This window comes from Taudactylus pleione, unplaced genomic scaffold, assembly GCF_031769625.1.
Source record: "Taudactylus pleione unplaced genomic scaffold, aTauple2 ptg000539l, whole genome shotgun sequence".
Classification (NCBI taxonomy): Eukaryota; Metazoa; Chordata; class Amphibia; order Anura; family Myobatrachidae; genus Taudactylus; species Taudactylus pleione.
The window spans coordinates 1477955-1496734 of NW_028284941.1; positions in this window are offsets into that span (position 1 = coordinate 1477955).

Genomic DNA, 18780 nt, shown 5'->3' on the forward strand with positions numbered 1-18780 from the left:
ATTGATTAAAATTGCCCACAAACCTAAAGATAATCTTTCCAACCAGCCAACTTGATGGCTGGTTAAAATTAAAATCTAGTAATATATGGGGGGCAAATCAGCCATTTGCTCCCAAATGCTGGAAAACGAACGAAAACTGTTGTTTAAATCAAACAGATTTAGGGGCATATTTATCAAGGCAGTTTTTCATACATTTATGCAGAACCTACAGTTTCTACATAATTTTATCTATCACCGCTAAATTCTAATATCCTAATTCAGAAGATTTTACAGAAATCTTCTGCAAAAGGCTAACTATCATTGCAGATCACAGTACCCATTATTATCAAAGAGGACTATGATCTGACCCCTATGTACAAATATGTCGGAAAGCGATGCTTTTTGGAGTTTGGCCCGCTTTATGTTTATGGTGACATTTTCGCATAGGCGTCTTATGAACCCTCTCCCACAGCCCCCGGCCAGCTATGGAAACCGACACTGTGCCTATTCGTAGTGTCAGATTACCCAGAGTAGTCTTTCACAAATTTGAAAGACTCCTCTAATATGCTGGGGATGTAACATACAGGGACAGCGTTTGTGGCTACCGTTGTTAACTTTAGTACATAGCAGAGATAATTTTTATTCAAAATTAAAATATCCATTGGAATGCTGACTTAATAATTGCTTTTAGCTCCAATTGTTCATGTGGTATTCAAATTAATTAATGTCCCATGTAAGTCACACAGTGCATCCGGAAAGTATTCGCAGCGCTTCACTTTTTCCACATTTTCTTATGTTACAGCCTTATTCCAAAATGGAATAAATTAATTTTTGTCCTAAAAATTCTACACACAATAGAATGACAATGTGTAAAAAGTTTTTTGAGATTTTTGCAAATTTAATAAAAAAAAACAACTAAGAAATCACATGTACATAAGTATTCACAGCCTTTGCCATGAAGCTCAAAATTGAGATCAGGTGCATTCTGTTTCCACTGATCATCCTTGAGATGTTCCTACAGCTTAATTGGAGTCCACCTGTGGTGAATTCAGTTGATTGGACATGATTTTGAAAGGCATACAACTTTCTATATAAGGTCCCACACTTGACAGTGCATGTCAGGGCACAAACCAAGCATGAAGTCCAAGGAATTGTCTGTAGACCTCCGAGACAGGATTATCTCGGGGCACAAATCTGGGGAAGGTACAGAAAAATATCTGCTGCTTTGAAGGTTCCAATGAGCACAGTGGCCTCCATCATCCATAAATGGAAGAAGTTCGGAACCACCAGGACTCTTCCTAGAGTTAGCCGGACGTCTGAACTGAGCAATCGGGGGAGAAGGGCCCCAGTCAGGGTGGTGAACAAGAACCCGATGGTCACTCTGTCAGAGCTACAGCATTCCTCTGTGGAGAGAGGAGAACCTTAAGGACAACCATCTCTGCAACAATCCACCAATCAGGCCTGTATGATAGAGTGGCCAGATGGTAGCCACTCCTTCGTAAAAAGCACATGGCAGCCCGTCTGGAGTTTGCCAAAATGCACCTGAAGGTCTCTCAGACCATGAGAAACAAAATTCTCTGGTCTGATGAGACAAAGATTGAATTCTTTGGCGTGAATACCAGGCGCTATGTTTGGAGGAAACCAGGCACCGCTCATCCCCAGGCCAATACCATCCCTACAGTGAAGCATGGTGGTGGCATCATCATGCTGTGGGGATGTTTTTCAGCGGCAGGAACTGGGAGACTAGTCAGGATAGAGAAAAAGATGAATGCAGCAATGTACAGAGATATCCTGGATGAAAACCTTCTCCAGAGCGCTCTTGACCTCAGACTGGGGCGACGGTTCATCTTTCAGCAGGACAACGACCCTAAGCACACAACCAAGATATCAAAGGAGTGGCTTCAGGATAACTCTGTGAGTGTCCTTGAGTGGCCCAGCCAGAGCCCAGACTTGAATCCGATTGAACATCTCTGGAGAGATCTGAAAATGGCTGTGCACCGATGCTTCCTATCCAACCTGATGGAGCTTGAGAGGTGCTGCAAAGAGGAATGGGGCGAAACTGCCCAAAGATAGGTGTGCCAAGCTTGTGGCATCATATTCAAAAATACTTGAGGCTGTAATTGCTGCCAAAGGTGCATCAACAAAGTATTGAGCAAAGGCTGTAAATACTTATGTACGTGTGATTTCTTAGTTGTTGTTTTTTAATTAATTTGCAAATATCTAAAAAAAAACTTTTTACACATGGTCATTATGGGGTATTGTGTGTAGAATTTTGAGGACAAAAATTAATTTATTCCATTTTGGAATAAGGCTGTAACATAACAAAATGTGGAAAAAAGTGAAGCGCTGTGAATACTTTCCGGATGCACTATATGTATGTATAAAACATTGTGTTATCTTACTAAGTATTCCACCTGTGTATCTTTGAATGCCAATGTTCCACATGTGAAATTTTGGTGGTTCGGCGTACTAAACTGTTTTTCTTCTGTTTTATAGGAATTTGTTCATTTCATGTTGCTACATTTCATTTCTGTTTGGAGTTTGCATTGTCATGTAGTTGGCTCTTGGGAAGCCCAGAGCCATTTAGATTTTCGTTGTTAAGTTGCAATTGGTGCCTTGAAAGTTGGACTCAATGTTTTGTGAAAAAGAAAAGGCGGTCCCTCGCTTCTGTAAGCTTGGACATTTCCGAAACATCCAGCGACCCTTATGTGTCATCTGCCACTCATGCTGTGTTTGTCGGAAAAACACTAACAAATGGTGTGAATTTTGTGGTAAATGTTTGCATGAAAAATATTTTTAAGTCTTTCACAAAAATCTGGTTAGTTATCAGTGTCCTCAGAGAGTGTATTATTTGCAGTTTACTTTGTTCACATTTTGCTATTTGTGTTTGTGTCATGTCCTTGTCATGTCAAAATAAAAACGTGCAAAATCATGTAAATGTTGTTCGTGTGGCAAACGTTCCACAGGTGGAACATATGTCTGTCTTCCACTCTATTTTACATAGCAGCCCCAAATGTTGCATACAACCTTAAAACCAATCTGCTTTCAAAGCAATCTGAGAATTGGTTCATGGTGTGGCAGGTAAAAGGTTAATGAAAGATAGAAAAAACTTAAAAGGCTGATTTACTCAAATTGTGTTTAGGTACAAAATGATGGCACATTGCAGAAAAAGCCCTTATATGGAACCACAAGGTCCCAAGCATTTCAGAGCATTTCAGTTATTATAACCATTCCTGTATAAACATTATTGTTGCAAACTGTATTTCACACTCGTTACAATGATAAAAATAAAATCATCTTTATGTTGTGTCCTGAACCTGTGCTACTTGTGTACAGGTATAAGCATTTTGACAACACTACTACTATTTTTACCTTCATTTTTAGCAAGCTGACAAATAACAGGCGATTTGTTTATCTACTGGGCCGCAAATTCTAAAGAGCCTTTTTGAATATCACTGTTCCGCTTTTCTAAAGTCTTGACGTCACCTGGGTGGAATGTTTGACACAAGTCTGACCAGAGAGCTGGTGGTGTCTTCTTAGTGTCACTGAAACATGGAGAATAAATAACAAGTAGGATATATTGTTGGCTTATTTTATATAATTATCATAATTTATAGGGACAGATGCACTTGAGTTTTTGTCATAAATGTGCTTAATGTAACAAAATACCTTTTAATTATGAGATAATAATTAATCCTTAACTGTTTTGTTGTACACAATGTTCTAAAATTTCTCATAATATTCCACAGAAACGTATGATCTGGAATAGATGGTCCAAAAGAATAGGTGAGTATTTCCGTTTTCATGTATAGGTGGAGTTGTGTGTAATGCCCGGTGTAAGCTGGAGGGGACAGCGTATAAGAGGTTTGGTTAGCCGTGTTAAGCTGATGCATCTAATATGATACCATACATTTACAAAACATTAACAAAAAAATACATTACTAAAAAGGTTAAAGTTGTATTGTTATCAAATCAATAAAAAAGTTGATTAATAAAGATTTATGTTACTTTTTTATTCATGTCACTAGTACTAGTATTATTAACATTCTAAAAGTACATGAAAATTGAGTCATTACTACCCAAGGGAATCAATGTATTTAAGGAATATATTCAACATGTCTTGTTCTAATGTGCTAGTATATCAAACCCACTTCTTTATAGGGAAATTAATTCCACAAAGTTTTATATAACATCAGCATTGTGATTCCCTGCCAAAATGTCAGTATATTGTGTGAGAATGGATTTTATATGCTGCTGCTGATGTAAGTATGTTCTCACAGGTGGATATTAGGAGGACTGTATGATCAGAATACAAATAACATCATCTGCATTTAATATCATGTGTTGCACCTAGAAACACAAACATTATAAGATATTGTAGTCACAACTGGAAATAATACAAACCTCTAAGGCAGGGATGGGGAACCTCAGGCCCGGGGCTGTATAAGGCCCGTGGAATCATTTGGTGTGGCCCTCTGAGCTTTTTCTGATAGCCTCATCTGGCTAGCAGGGTGCCTAGAATGGCACCTTGCAGCCAGAATCTATGTAGCAGTGCCGCCTGGAGCGTCCATAGGACGCTTCAGACGGTAACACCGCTGCCCTAACAGCTCCCCAGAGCATCCTCAGGATGCTCTGGGCATTGCTGTAATCACCGGCATTTGTGGCCCCGTCCCATGTGACGTCACATGGAGGGGGACGTGACCTGCACCGAGCCCGCAAATAATGTTATATATATCAATATGGCCCTCGGTAGAAAAAAGGTTCCCCACCCCTGCTCGAAGGCCTATTCCAGATTATTTTTAATATAAAATTATATTGGCATTTGCATTATTCCTGCTAAATGTTCCACCTAAAGCTAGCCATACACTGTAAGATCCTGTCCAACCATCCAACTAATTCACTGGTTGAATCAAAAATCTGGTAATGTACGGGAGCAAATGACAATCGACCATTTGCTCCCAAACACTGGAAATCAGACAAAAACTGTCATTCAGACAAATTGGTTAAACACGTTTGAATTAACCAATTTGTCTGAACAACTGTTTTTGTCCATTTTCGAGCAAATGGTCAATTGTCACTTGCTCCCATACATTACCAGATTTTTGTTCCAACCAGCCAACAGCTGGCTGGTTGGACAGTTAATCTTAAAGTATATGGCCATCTTACACTGCGATCACCACAGCTTGAATTCCTGTTTGACTATGAATTTTCCGCCTTGACAGCAAGAGCATTTGTATCTTTAAAGGTAAAGTCATATGGTTGGTTGCTTTTCCCACAATACACCGCCGCACATACAGTAATTGTTACTCTAAAGACCAATGATCTTTACTTTAAGTGAGCTTTGTGTATAATAAGGGTCAATTATGGTCTGCCAAAAATGTGCAACCGCATTACTTTTGCAATAGTTCTTCTAATTGGCCGCCATGTGCATTTCAAGGTGCTTGACTACTTCTTGGTATCTAGAAAGAGCCCCATAAATGAAGGATGTGGATACACCTGAAATTGGATATATGTCAAAACAAAGTCCATCCTAATATAAGTTTACGATCACCCCGTCATTCATTTAAATTTTCATATTTTGCACCTCATTTACCTTTTTACTTTATTCTGTTTTGTTTTTTAAATTAATTGGATTGTGGTGACATAGGGACTGTTTTAACTGATTTTGTCACTTTTGTGTGGTGGTGTTTTTTTTTTTTTTTTTTATATATATATATCTTTTTTTAATTGTTCAAAATGCCAGAGTAGTTCCTGGTGCTGATATGAAATAACAAATATATAATGAATTGGATAATAGAAATTTGAAGCTGCAGTTCCTGTGGTTAACCAATCCATACCAGAACCAATTGGGGGAAAAAAAGAAGAGATGGAACAGCGCTGATGGATAAAAAGAATAATAAATCTGAAAATCATATGTCGTGACTCTGGGAAACAGAGATAAAAGCTTCAACCACAAGTTAAAGTGTTAATATACAAATGTAATAAATTAAAACAGAGTAAATGTCAATATAATAATAAAATTGGTACCAATATAAAATGATACATAGAGTTCATAAATAACTAATAAACCTGGCTAGCTGTGATCTCAGAAAGTCTCAACTTCGTTTAAAATAAATGAAAATAGTATACCTCCAATAAAAACGTGTGGATTTACCGGTTAATTAGAATTTTTTGGGCGGGAGATCCCAAAATCCTTATGAAGCAGCAGTATTTAGCTTAGTCATATGTACAATTCTCACAATGATGCAGCTGGGAGAAATCAACAATGATGTGCTTGATATTAAACCTCACACATATGTATGATGGCTGAAATGTCAGAAACTCAGTGGTAAAAAGGAATGGTAAGTAAGCGCTGCACATTGAATTAGAAGTGGGTCAAATGAATGTTTGTTCTCACCACATGTGTGTAGACTACCCTGCAACATCTGAGTAAAATGTCAACTTCTCTCTGTTGGTGGATAGGCAATGTGGGTTGGAGCCGTAGGCAATCCCGTTGCGCTAGCCCTGCTGTAACTCTCCTGAATCCGAAGATGACACCCTGATGCAGTGGGCTTAGGGAATTCTGGCTCCTCTCTGCCAATGTCTCGGCAGTGGGGAGAGAGACACAAGCCCTGCTGTAATGCTCCAGATTTCGTGTCTCAGGTGAAATTGTAATTCCTTGCAGGGCTGTTAGCAGTGCTATAGAAAATGCAGCTGAAGTGAAATCCAAGGATGTGACAATGAGAAAACGGAGGCGAGATACAGTAATATCCACGCATTTCATGTCTTTCTTCAAAAAGTGTCCAGTAAAGACACGAAACACATGAATATTATCTCTCATTGTCACCCCCTTGGATTTCACATCTGCTGCATTTTCTACTTTTCTGAATCAGCACTTGGTTCAGCAAGGAACACCCAAAATGCCTAGCGCCTCAGAACAAGATAAATCTTTCATCTTTGCAGTTGCCGGACATATTGACCAGCTAAACCATGTCCATTCTAATAGAAATGGTTGCAGTTGTACACAAACAGCTTCATGATGCAAAAAAATTTTTTTTTTTCAATGTGAACTTCTGCTAGGGCAAGAGACTTACCCCTTAGAACAGCAAGAATGTTGATAAAGGCCGTCGTCCTCCCCAGGGAGAGTATACAAAATTTATGGTAGGGGAAGTGAGTAAAGTAAATTTATGTGTCAGTGAATCGTCCTTTTATATCATAATTTAAACATATCTTTAAAACCCTTCAGGCCTTTCCACCTGTGAAGCATACTATGGGCACTTTGCTGTGGTATAAGAGGTGAATCATGCCTCAGCACACAAAGCTACACAGACACCAACATTGAAAGAGCTGAAGTTTTGTCGTCCAGCAGCCACATCACTTTATAATTTGACCCCCTTATGGTAAGTTTCCCCTGATATGTCAATGTATCTAAACACTACCCTGATACTTGGGAAAGGTTAGTCAACCTGACATTTTAAGACAGTCCTTACTGTTTAATATTGAAATGCATAGTCCATGTAAAATTACTAGCAGGAAAGTACATAAGCTGCACACAATATGGTGATTCAGATATACATCAGATTCCTTCAAAGTTGTTGACGATCTCTCGACAAAAGTGCAAGTTCAGAAACTGGCTTTGAAGTCAAATTGCAGCTTATGAGTATAAATTGGCCCACACTGGCATTTTACTGCAATTAGTGTTATAAATCCAGCATACATACAGTAGTTAACTATAGGTAGCCATGGTTGTTATTTTGCTATCTTGTTTGTGCTGCTCTTGATGGATTTTCAAAGCACAATTTTGACTGGCGCACACATAGATACTGACCTCGACCGCATCGAGCTCCTTTGGGATAAACTGGAACAGATATTGCGAGCCAGGCCTTCTCGTCAAACATCATAAATGCTCTACAGAATAAATGGTCACAAAGTCCCACAGAAACCCTCCAAAATCTTGGGGAAAGCCTTCCAAGAAGAGTGGAAGCTGTTCTAGTTGCAAAAGGGGGACCCACTCTATATTAAAGTATATGTATTTGAATACAATGTCATTACAGTCCCTGTTGGTGTTAATGGTCAGGCGTCCGAATGCTTTTGCCCTTATAATGTGTATATATATTTATATACATATACACTGTATGTGTGTGTGTGTATATATATATATATATCTATATATATATATATAATCAAGGTCGCCAAGTAAAGCATATTACAATACACAAATTTTACCTTAAATAGGCAGTCTGGTTTACTAACCTGCCGCAGACATGGGTTGAGTGGGGATACGCCAGACGGACACCGGAGTCCCGCTGCAATGAGGTCATCACGGCGCGGCTAGGTTGTCAAAGCAAACGGCCGGTTGCTGGAAGAGTCTCCCCGGTCTGCAAGACAGGACAGTGAGGGAGAGTGCTCTTTAGGACAGCGATCTCAAAAATACAGACATTTGTGCAATAATTATGGTACCTGGATAGGAACCACCCTTACATGTAGTAAATACCTATTATTCCCTCACATTGCATTGAGGAGTTAAAAACTAACAATTTAGTCACACTATTTTCAGTATGGTAACTATTACCATATACGAGTATACCAAAGATCACATGTTCTCAAACTCTGGGCCTGATTCAGACCCGGACACTAAGCCGTGATCGCTCGCTGCGAAAAGGGGCCGGGTATGCAAATTCCACGATCGCACTGTGTGGCGTAAGGATGCCCTCTATGCCTTAGAGAGTGACGGCAGTGACGCTGATCTACAAAGACTCCCACTTTCCTTAACACACGTCATCTCCAGGAAGTGTATGATTAATCGGTAACATCGAGAGCCATCGCAGCTGCATGCAGCACTTGAGGTAGACCCTACCCCACTGCAAGCACTGCGATCAGTGCTGACTGAAATACAACCAGGTGACGCATACAATGACGCCTCCATGCTAATTATGCACGCTCTTTAAACGCCGTTTTGACACCCAGACACGCCTGCGTTTGCACCACCACCCCTTCCCCTGTAACCACCCACAAATGGCACTATCTGTCACTCAAGGTAGTGCTCAGTCTTTGTGCTACAAGCACACGATTCCCGATTGCAGTGACTGGCTCGCGCGCGCCCACTCCGATGCATACGCATGCGCAATTACCCATAGCGAGTGCTCACGGCTTAGCCTCCGGGTCTGAATCAGGCCCTCTGACCTCAGGACCCAAACAGTGCATGTTATCAAGGTCTCACAGAATCACAAGTGAAATAATTAGCTCCCCCTGTGGATCTTTTAAAATGTGTCAGTGAGTAATGAATACACCTGTGCACCTGCTGGGTGACCTTGAAAACGTGAACTGTGTGGGGTCCTGAGGACTGAGTTTGAGAACTACTGCCCTAGATGTATATCAAGGCATAATCAAATGATGTTGGCATTACCCTTTCTAGGGTCCAATACTTCTGCACAGAGCAACCCTACTAGACTAACCATGTAGTGGAGAGTTCACACTATGAACCTCATTTAGAGCCGGACGCTATTTGCGGTCGTTCGTTCAGAAAAAAGGGGTGGCTATTCAAATGAAACGTTCGCTCTTTGCGGTCTGTTCACGCATCTAGGTCTGAACAAGCGAACAAAACTTGCGGTCGTTTTTTGGAAAACTACGCCCCCTGGCCGCTCGCATCCTACGTCATGTCCGCTATTTATTAGATTAATCGAGTACATCGACCAGCGTATGAACTGCTCGCTATTCTTGTGGTTGGTTTTTCCAACCGCAATCTTGCGAGCAGTTCTGACTATCAAATAACCCAGTGACGTGGTCAATGACGCTGCTGTATTAATTATGCACACCCATAAAACACCCGTTTTGACCTTTAAGCACGCCTGTGTTCAGATCTCCACTCCCCGTTTTCAAGCACCTTCCCCTGTTACCACCCACATACGCCTCCTCCTGTCACTCAAAATAGCAGGCATTCGCTATTTAGCGAACAAACGATTTTCGGCCGCACTGACTGGTTCGCGCATGCGTATTACGATCTGTACACATGCGCAGTTGGGCAAACATCGCTCGGAACGAACGAGCGCTCGCTTACGAGCGGCTCTGAATCAGGCCCTATGTACAGAATAAGAAAAGGAAAAATCACTGAAATCAATGAGATCCCCTAACTTGGGGTCTATTTATTTTTATTTTGCCCAAACTCATTTAAGACTTGCATTTTTTGCTGTATTACAGAATCAAAAAATTTTTTTATATCGAATCCAACTATCCAGCTGATATTGTCTGACAATTGCAATTTGCCATTTGAAAATACACAATTAAGATATTTAGAATTAATCATCATTTGTTCTTAATACTTAAGATACTTTTTAATGTGCAGTTTATTGTTTTCCCTGATAAGTCTGGCATTTTCTACTTAGTTAGGTTCTATGACAGAATCTAAAAAGTTATTCTCCTTCTCACACTTGCCAGCACTTAACCTTGCATTGGAAAAGCTTTCTGCAGTTAGTTGACTAAAAAGTTCATCAAGAAGGGTAATGACTTCATGCCCAGCTGCTCTAGGCAGTTACAGTGTTTGATCTACTCATGGTAGCAATTCCTACAAAGAAAACTGCTACAATTTGGATTTAATGGATTTGTTATGTTTCAAAAATATTTTTTTATAAAATGAATCATAAGGTTTGGATCCATCCAGAGTTCTGCCAACAGCGCGGTTGGGGAACTGGGGAAATCCAACATCTTGGACAATCTTGATTCCCCGATTCCGACTCGGAAATGGACAGAATCAAGGAGTCAGTGATTTTTTAACATGGTTCTTCCCCGATCCACCGACATCTGTGGATCGGCGTTTCTGTTCGGCAGCAGCGAAACAGGGGATCAAGCCGTAGATGTATGGCCCGCATAAGACTGCACACCCATGCCTATGACTGTGGGCTTACATTGTCAGTCTCCTCTAACCTGAGCTTCAGATTTCCTGCTCCCTGTCTCCCCACTCACAATACCTTTTATTACTCTTTACTGCTCCCCCTGCAGCATTAAAAAAATAAGAGACTGCGTATCTTATCCTATCTCCAGCACACACATACAGCCCCAGGTCCCTTGCTAGACGGATTGTCTGTCAGTTATTAGCATTCCCCACTTGGATGTCATGGAATGACGTGTGTAATCGTTTGATTTGAGAGCAAAAAGAAAGCTCCACTAATTTAGTTTTTTAAGTTCTACTCAGTGTTCCCCCTTGTCTCTAAACCAAATGCATCCATTATTTGTAGCTTATGTGGCTTTTTAAATTTCACATGCATTCTTTATTTTCATATCTACTGTTACTACATCATAGAAACAGCAGGTGTCAGTATTGCTCCAGCTAGTAGTTTAGTTATATGGTTCAGTGGTGTCTGATGATTGTTTTTGTTAATAGCTGCAAAAGTGTAAACCACTATGATTATGTAACAAAATATTGTAAAAACAAGGGATACAGTAACTTTTTTTTATATAAAGTAATTTTTATACATCATTTTTCTTTTCATTTATGCACTTTGTCATTTTATAGATAAGCATAAGAAACATTTGACTTAGTGACGTTATCTGCAGGTATACAGATATCTAGGTGCTGAATTTCTCTGCTCTATATTTGGTAACATTACCCCAGTAATCAAATGCACTGATTATTGGGGAACTGGGGACAAAAAACAGGGCCATCCACAACCCTCAAATATCACCTCCCTTGACTTGAAAGAATTTACTGTATGACTGTAAGGGGTTTATTTATTATTTTTTGCACAAACTCATATAAGACTTAAATAAATGACATTTAAATATGTAATACATTCATTATATTCCTCCAGTGTTGTGCAGTGTTTCCTTTCCTCTCTGGCTGTAATAAGTGGTATCACTAGCCTATCGCCCTAGGAAGGTGGGAATAAAGCATTGCCTTCTATATCTGGCTTCCTATCTTTAGTTTTACTTTATTATTCCACCTAATGAGGAACAAGTACATTTTACCTTAAAGGTGCATACACAGTTACACACGGTCAGATTTTTCATCAGATCTGAATGATAACAACTTCAAAAATCGCTCAATCGTTCATATCTGAAGGAAAATCTGACATGTCTGAACGATGAACGATGCGCATTCCCGATGGTCAGATAACGATATCTGACATCTGATGTGTTTGCAGTCAGTTTTGGACGATTTCAGTCATTTCAATGCAGTCAAAAATCGTTCATAGTTCAAATCATTGGTCAAATTGTTCATCTGACAAATCTGACCGTGTGTATGCACCTTTATACACCAGTGTAGTACATCACACTGCTGATTGATTTCATTCTAGCAGATAAACATAATTACTCATAAACTAAATTGCATCTATTTTGACATGAAGATGAAATTCTTTTAAGAACACTGTAAACCTTTGAGTTGGTGTGTTTTGCTGTCACCTCAGCATTATACACTTTGGGGACACAGGTGACATGAGTAATGCAAACGAAAATGTACCAGAAAAATATATAAAATCGCAAAGGCTTAGATCATAAATCCTAAGAGTCCAAATGTATTCCATGTCCCACAGACCTATCATTTTATATGTTGGGCAAAATGTAATCATACTGCAATATATTTACTGGAAACTGTACATTGTGCATTGTGATAGAGCATACCATTGCTGGCAATCTATATAAGTGGTTTGGACAGCTTGAGGGATTACTCCCTGTGCATTCCAAGGTAAGTAGGAAAGATATTCTGGACATTACCATGGCTCAGGAAACTTCATGTAGGACTGATTAATGTCACCTATTTGCAATAAACAGTGCTCAACCATGAGTAATATGTAGTGACTTCAAAGAAAAAGACAAAAACACAAGTGAAAAAATATGAACATGTTTAATAGCAACATTTTTTATTATATATATATGCTCCTATTGGCAGACGTGACTACCCCAACCAACTGCTGTATTAAAGTCAAATTGGCTATTTAATATAATCTTTCAATATATTTGTCTAACTTTCTAATTTATTTTCAAATCAGTAGTGACTGAATAATATTACCTGATTGAAAATTTGCAGAACATTGTTTAGAGCAGTAAATTGGGTCACTGGATCTCCCAGTGGATAACGGTGTTTCAATGAATGTGACATGTATAAATTACATGATTGAAGAGTAATGTGCACCTAGCAGCTTATACAAATGTCTCTCCTAGATGCACATTACTGTAATGACTGAGAGCCTGATTCAGAGATGGACACAGGAGTGATCGGTCCTGTGTCTTCGGTCGCAGCAGATCTGAGAAGGTATGTATATGATGTAGGTATCATCTTTTGAAATAAAACATCCACCTGTGCTTTTCAGATTCGCTGCATGCGTCTGTAGACCCAGCATTGAATCATCATCAGGAACATCGGCGGAATATCAGACATCTGAGTAACCCTAAGGTAATTCAGAATGTCCACCACAAGTATGCTGCCGAGGTGTGTGAATCTGCATTGCAAGACGCAGTCATTGCCATCGGTACACCTCTAAAATGATGGCAGCACATCTGCGTTTTAGATGTTCCTCCATCGCTGCCCCCAAACAGCCGCAGCACGGCACATCCGCACTCTGGCAAAGGCGCAGTAACCGAAACATTCCCACTTGTGTCTCGGTCTGAATCAGGCCCTGAATTAGCCATCTTTATTATAGCAAGTCAATGTCTGTCTACATAGTAAACTATTCTTTTGTTATCTACCACCTGCCTAATATTGTGTAGGTCCCCCTTGTGCTGCCCAAACAGCTCTGACCTGTTGAGGCATGGACTCGACAAGGCCTCTGTAGGTGTCCTATGGTATCTGTCATTAAGGTGGGGTCCATGGCTCGACTTTTTTTCCCGGCACATCCCACAGATGCTTGATCAGATTGAGATCTGGGGAATTTGGAGGCCAAGTCAACACTTTGAATTCTTTGTCATGTGCTTCAAACCATTCCTGAGCAATATTTCCCTGTGTGGCATGGAGCATTATCCTGCTGAAAAAGGTCACTGCCATCAGTAAAATATACTGTTTTCCGTGAAGGGTTGTACTTACATTGCAACAATGTTTAGTTAGGTGGTGTGTGTGAAAGTAACATCCACATGAATGCCAGGCATCAAGGTTTCCCAGCAGAACATTTCTCAGAGCATCACACTGCCTCCGCCAGCTTGCCTTCTTCCCAGTGTGAATCCTGGTGTCACCTCTTCCCCATGAAAATGAGACACATGCACCCAGATACCTTCCATTGCTCCATGATCCAGTTCTGATGCTCATGTGCCCATTGTAGGCACTTTCCGTGGTGCACAGGGGTCAGCACGGGCACTCTGACCAGATTGTGGTTATGCAGCTCCATATGCTGCAAGTTGCGATGCACAGTGTGTTCTGAAACCTTTCTATCACAGACAGTATTGTCTTTCAGCTATTTATTCTACAGTAGTTCTTCTGTGGGATCGGACAAGATGGGCTAGCCTTCACTCCAAACGTGCATCAATGAACCTTGAGCGCCCATGACCCTGTTTGCAGTTCATCAGTTGTTCTTCCTTGGACCACTTGTGGTAGGTACTAACCACTGAATACTGGGAACAACCCTCAAGACCTGCTGTTTTGGAGATGCTCTGGCCCAGTCATCTAGCCATGACAATTTGGACCTTGTCAAAGTCGCTCAGATCCTTACGCTTGCCTATTTTTCCTGCTTTGCTGTATAATATATCCCACCCCTTGACCGGTGCCATTGTAACAAGATAATCAATGTTAGTAGTTTTAATGTTATGGCAGATAGGTATATATTCTGTGCATCACTAGCATACGTTTTGTGTCTTTCTATTTGCATATTTCACCTGGGTGTGTTTAAAATCATTGAAGGATGGCAGAGCTAACTCTATTATTAGGTATAATGGCTCAGGATTGTCCATTATTGTGTATAGTCATAAAACCGTTTCCAAAGGCAATAATCGTTGTTACACAAATAAGCACTTTAAGAATGATCATGCAAATGAACTCATTTGAAAGGTGCAAATCTAATCTACTTTTTGTGAAGATTTCACATAACATCAACGTGCTCACATGTTTGTGTTTCTGCAAGACTGCACTTACTGCATTTGTTTTAGTCTATTGAATTCTACTTTTATTTTCATGTAACTGAAAGATTGCGGTCATCTGGTTTTTATGCAGCATGAAATAAGTGAAGGTTTTTATAGAGCTGTGGTCTGCACTGCTCTATCTTATCTCTTTTTATGCTAGTGGAAACATTTTTTACAGACCTTAAAATATGATTTTAAAATATGATTACCAGCTTTCAGATTGTTAATGAAGAGAGGGAGAGTGAATCAGAATAGAAAAAAATATATAATGTATAGTGTTGGTTTTATGGTTGTATAATAGATGTCTTGATTGAAAATGGTCAAAGATGCATCTGCACACTTGAATGTGTGTTTTGAGTTTCACTCATTTAAATACAGAAAGCAAGTATGGAGCATGTATGTGTCATTTATTTTTATTCTCTGCACACACTTATTAATGCTTAAAGACAGTGGACCTGATTCAGACCCGCTCGCTGCCGGAGGCAGCTCGCAGGTCTGAAGGGCGTTTTTTTCTGTCTGGCCTTCTGGCCGCTCACTAAGCTGTGGGTGATCACCCACAGCTTTTGCGAGCAGCCAGGTAATGGTCACGATGGTCACGACCATCGGGATTGCGACGAGACCCTTGTGGTAGGGTCTCGTCTGCCGCAAGCCCCAGTGAGCTTCCTGCTCTAATAGAGCAGGAAGCTCACAACTGACATCACGAGTGATATCAGTAGGGCCGCCCCCAAACGGCAGGCGTTCCTTTGGGAACACCTCCGTTTGGTAAGCCACCCCCCCGACCCGCCTACAAAACGGGGCGAGCTGTCGATCAACATTGACAGCCGCCTCATTTATAGCGAGCCCCGGAGCGAGTGAATTTCTCACTCGCTCCGGGGCTCGCGCACGTGCAGTGCACACACCGCGCGTGCGCACTGCCCAGCCATCTACCTGCTTGCAAGCGGGTCTGAATCTGGCCCTGTGTTTCAAATATAATTTTTTTTATTTATACAGGTTTGAAAATGTCAAAATTCACAAATTTTGGAAATTGTGAGCAAATAGAAACCTAATTTTCTCAGGCCAGGATTAGGATATTACAAGAAAAATTGTGCAGAACATAACAGGCTTTAATTTGATATACCACATGACTACATTTAAGGAAGTCAACATTTCAAGTTTCAATGTTTCTATTTGCTCACAAATTCCAAGATGTGTGGGTTTTACTTTTGACATTTTCAAACTCTTAAAACATCAAAAACCGCATGAGATAGAAATGTAAAATTCAAGACTTTTGTTGTCACTTTTGATGTGATCCTCATCAGCTCTGAAGTGTGCTTCTGGTTTATATGTATGTCAGATTTACATCCAGTAGCTAAAATATTCCAGTCATATTAGTTCCACGTAACTAAACTAAACTAACTAACTAAATGAGACGCTTATATAGAGGCCATACTTAAAGCCTTTATGCCAGACTGTGCTGCACTTGTGAGCTGATGCCTGTGATCCACCTCTCCAAGCACAAGGGGCTCTAAGTACAAAATACATACAACCACAAATACAGCTGCAAGCGTATGCCTGCAAAGTGTCAACTTTGCACCAAAATGCAGCTTTAAATTGGCAAATGACCTTGTGTACAACTGTATATCATGCCTAAAATGCTTTTAGGCTGACTTCTGTCGTTCACACATTTAACATTAAGGGGTCTATTTACTAAGCCGTGTTAGGAGAAGTGAAAAGTGATAAGGTGCCAGCCAATCAGCTCCCAACTGTCATTTTTCAAACACATCCTGTGAGATGGCAGTTAGGAGCTGATTGGCTGGCAACTTATCACTTTTCACCCTTCACTTTCACTTCTCCTAACACTGCTTAGTAAATAGACCCTTAGGACTTAAAGCTACAGTATATGGTAAACATATACTAAGGGGGATATTTACTAAGGTGCGGGTTTTTAGAAGTGGTTTTGTTGCCCATAGCAACCAATCAGATTCTACCTATTACCTTCTAGAAGGTGCTAGATAAATGTTAAGTAGAATCTGATTGGTTGCTATGGGCAACAAAATGCCTTTTAACAAGTCCTCTGATCTTCCCTGTCTAAAGGGGCCTATCCATTAGACGACTTTTTGAACGATCCGACCAAAACCAGGAGGTTTTGGTCGGAACGTTCAGAAAGTCGTCTAATGGATAGCCGACAAGGACCACCGATGAGCATGCACGTTGGGTCCTTGCCGACCCCAACTATCTGTGGAACATACTTGTCAACCTGAGGACGAGCGTCAGGTTAAACATGTTCATAGATAGGAGGTCGGTCTCCTGCACTGAATGACGTTCAGTGAACGCCTTTCAGTGCGGACACTGCATAAGTATACCCATCTTTAAGTGGTAGATATATGGATTAGGTAGAAATTGTGTTCTACGTTATATTTATGTTATGAAAACCTGTTCACTGTCTAAACATATTTCATGACTCTGTCTATACTGGTTAAATTGTATGTTTGTAATTTTGAAGATGGCAAAACTTTATTGTGGTTATGAAAAATATCTAAAAAAAACCATCTCTTTAGTAATTTCTTATTTTTTTTTTTTTTAAACTATAGAAGAAATATGAAGCCAGTGTCAGCTATTCACATTCTGTGTATACTCAGCCACTTGCACTTAGGAACAGCACAAATTCGGAAGCTAAAACAATTCTTTAGGCAGATATGGATTTATCATTTCAAGCATATATATTTGCTCATAAGCACCAATAAACTGTATTTATTATATATCTTTATGAAATACTGAGTCTCTGGGGTATATTTACTAAAGTGTGGGTGTTTAAAAGTGGAGTTATTACCTATAGCAACTAGGGATGTGCAGGCTCGGAGAGGTTCGAGTTTGCTTGCCGAGTTCGGATTTTTCCCTCCAAAACACGGGACTCAAAAAGAGGCAAAACGTCATCTTGCATGGACAAAAATCATCATTCCTGGACAACCCGGCACTTTGTAAATAAACCCCATATTGTGTGTGCTGGTTAAATAATCACGTATGAATTGCAGTAGGTGTAAACAAGGTAACTTTTATTAAGTTGACACACACAGGCTGATTCTGAGACACACATAAAGTGACTGCAGGTGGGGGCAGCCGCAGGAACCTGATTTGCTAAGTTAAGGTCTGGCCCCGCCCCCATCACTGCCCGACTCCTGCCTCTCCCCAGGCTTTTTCGGTCAGCAAGTATGCATTCAGTTACATGCAATTGCTTTGCCACAGCCCAGTTCACACCCTTTAATGCCATGTTTCATGTAAAGTCAGTTCCAGTCAAGTTGTGTCCTACTCAGAATAAAGCTGCATACACAAACAACGATTTTGTTACCAACGATTTTATGAACGATTTTCTGTCAGATTATAGGAGCGTACACACTAGACGATATGCTCCCTGAGCGATATTGTCTAGTGTGTCCCCGGCAGGGTGCGCTCAATGTCGTTCATGACATTGAGCACACCCGCTGAACGATATCATTAACGATATCATTCAGCGCCGGGCATTCTCCCCCATTCCCCAACATGCAGCAACCTGACGACATCGTCAGGTTGGCCTGCATATTTCCTCGATGAACGATAATGACGAACGACCCGCGGGAACGTGCGTCGTCATTATCGTTCATTGTTTTGATGTTAAAAATGGACGATAATGTGGACGACTGAACGATAACTATATCGTTATCATTCAGTCGGACTCTTTAATCGCCCATTGTGTACGCACCTTATCTGTCAGATTATCTATCAGATTTTTTTGAACTACAAACGATTTTTGCATATTCCATCAATGAA